Consider the following 3,118-nt stretch of genomic DNA (forward strand, 5'->3'; position numbering starts at 1 on the left):
TAATAAATACTTAGGGGATAAAGTATTCAAACAGAATAAGCTGTGCAGGCTAGTACAAGACACATGGGGGAATTAATTTCTACTCATACTCTATCAGATTTCTTTCCCTCATAGGAACTTGTTACTGGTTCTCAGAACTGATCTTTAACCACACTATGTGGTTGATTGTACATCCCCTGCAACATGTAGATCCTTAGAGTATTGCTATGTTTTAAGAAAATAATAAGAAAAATAGGTTGGGAGCGAGTATTTCTTCAAAAATAAAATAATATTAAAAAAACCAGTGTTTCAAAGCTTGTATTTGAAGCTTATACCTTGATATCTCAAACTTGTTTCTTCCAGAATTTAGATGAATGTGCCAGATGACTAAAGACTGTGTGCACTCTTTGCTGTTTATCTGACTCTGCACTTTCTATATACTTGTTAGACCTGGGTTTAGGATGCTAAAACTATACTTTATGAACCTTTATGCTCCTTACTTATTGATTCTTCCTTTGTCTCAACTATCTATCTTTTTTTTTTTTTTTTTTTAATTCCCATGAGGAAATGCGCAATCAAACACTTGGGCTAATTTCCTGCCATTCTTTGAAGGCAGTTTCCTTTCCATCTTCACATTTTTGTTTTATCTTACAAAATTTTCCATGGACTATGTTATACTTACTGACAAAGAGGAAGATCAAAAAAGTCCTGCATAACAGGAGACAAAAATTCTACCCAGGGAGTGGAAATGTGAAATATTAAAGTGAAATGAAAGGAAAGTCAATCCATTACACTTGTCGGTTACAAAGGGGTTTTTATAGAAAGACACTTTTTGCACAGAGTCATGGAGTGGTTTGGGTTGGAAGAGATCTTAAAGATCATCTAGTTCCAACACCCCTGCCATGGGCAGGGACGCCTTCCACTAGACCAGGTTGCTCAGAGCCCCATCCAGCCTGGCCTTGAACACTTCCAGGGATGGGGCATCCACAACTTCTCTGGGCAACCTGTTCCAGTGCCTCACCACTGCCATAGTGAAGAATTTCGTCCCAACATCCAATCAAAATCTACCCTCTTTCAGTTTAAAGCTATTCCCCCCTTGTCCTATCACTACATGCCATGTAAAAAGTCCCTCTCCTGCTTTCTTGTAGGCCCCATTTAGGTACTGGAAAACTGCTATGAGGTGTCCCCAGAGCCTTCTCTTCTCCAGGCTGAACTACCCCAACTCTCTCAGCCTGTCTTCACAGGAGAGGTGCTCCACCGTCTGATCATTTTTGTGGCCCTTCTCTGGACTCACTCCAACAGGTCCGTGTACTTCTTATGTTGGGGGCCCCAGAGCTGAACAGAGTACTCCAGGTGGGGTCTCACCAGAGCAGAGTAAAGGGGCAGAACTGCCTCTGTCGACCTGCTGGCCATACTTCTTTTGATGCAGCCCAAGACATGGTTGGCTCTCTGGACTGCAAGTGCACATTGCCAGGTCATGCTAAGCTTCTCATCTGCCAACACCCTCAAGTCTTTCTCCTTGGGCTGCTCTTAATCCATTCTCTGCCCAGCCTGTACTTGTGCTTGGGGTTGCTCTGACCCACATACAGGACTTTGTGCTTCCCCTTGTTTAACCTCATGAAGTTCACACGGGCCCATCTCTCAAGCCTGTCAAGGTCTCTGGACAGCATCACCTCCTTCCAGTGTTTCAATCGCACTGCACAGTTTGGTGTCACTGGCAAACTAGTTGAGGGTGCACTTAATCCCACCATCTATGTTGCTGACAAAGATGTTAAACAGCACCAGTCCCAATACTGATGACCCCTGAAGAATGCCACTCATCACTGGTATCTAATGACATCGAGGAGTAGACCGCAACTCCATAAGCGCAACCATCCAGCCAATTCCTCATCCACTGGGCAAATGTGCCTGTACAATTTAGAGACAAGGATATTGTGCAGGACAGTGTCAAATGCATTGTGCAGTTCTAGGTAGATGACATCAGTTGCTCTTTCCTTATCCACCAGTGTCATAACCCCATTGCAGAAGGCCACTAAATCTGTCAGGCATGATTTGGCCTTAGTGAAGCCATGTTGGCTGTCACCAGTCACCTCCTTATTTTGCCTGTGCCTTAGCATAGTTTCCATGAGGATCTGCTCCATGATCTTGCTGGGCACAGAGGTAAGACTAGCCTAAGTTGCCTGGGTCTTGGTCTTTATTCCCTTTTTAAAAATGAGGTTTATGTTTCCCTTTTTCCAGTCAGTGGGAACATCACTGGACTGCCAGGACTTCTCAAATATGATGGATAGCAGCTTAGCCACTTAATCCACAAGTGCCCTCAGGAACTGCAGATGTATCTCATCAGGTCCCATGAAGTTGTATGCCCCCTGATTCCTTAGATGATACCAAACTTGATCTTCTCCTATTGTGGGCAGTTCTTCATTCTCCCAGCCACTGCCTTTGCCTTCTGTGGCTTGGGCAGTGTTGCTGGAGCGAAGCACTTGCTGGTGGAGACTGAGACAAAAAAACCTGCTGAGTACCTCAGCCTTCTTCATATCCCAGGTAACCAGGTCTCCCATTTCCTTCCAGAAAGAGCCCACATTTTCCCAGTCTTCTTTTATCACCAATGTACCTATAGAAGCTTTTTGTTGCCCTTGATGTCGCTGGCCAGATTTAATTCTATCAGGGCTTTAGCTTTCCTAACCTGATCCCTGGCTGCTCAGACAATTTCTCTGTATTCCTCCCAGGCTACCTTTCCTTGCTTCCACCCTCTGTAGGCTCCCTTTTTCATTTGAGTTTGTCCAGGAGCAACTTGTTCATCCATGCGTGCCTCCTGGCATTTTTGCCTGACTTCCTTTTTGTTGGGACACATTGCTCCTGAGGTTGGAGGAGGTGATCCTTGAATATTAAATAGCTTCCCTGGGCCCCTCTTCCCTCCAGGGCTTTATCCCATGGCTCTCTGCCAAGCAGATCCCTGAAGAAGCTAGACTTTGCTCTCCTGAAGTCCAGGGTAGTGAGCTTGCTGTGCACTCCCCTTGCTGCCCCAAGGATCTTGAACTCTACCATTTCATGGTCACTGCAGCCAAGGCTGCCCTTGAGCTTCATATTCCCCACCAGTCCCTCCTTGCTGGTGAGAACAAGGTCCAGCACAGCACCTCTC

Source organism: Falco biarmicus, chromosome 5, assembly GCF_023638135.1.
Source record: "Falco biarmicus isolate bFalBia1 chromosome 5, bFalBia1.pri, whole genome shotgun sequence".
Taxonomy (NCBI): Eukaryota; Metazoa; Chordata; class Aves; order Falconiformes; family Falconidae; genus Falco; species Falco biarmicus.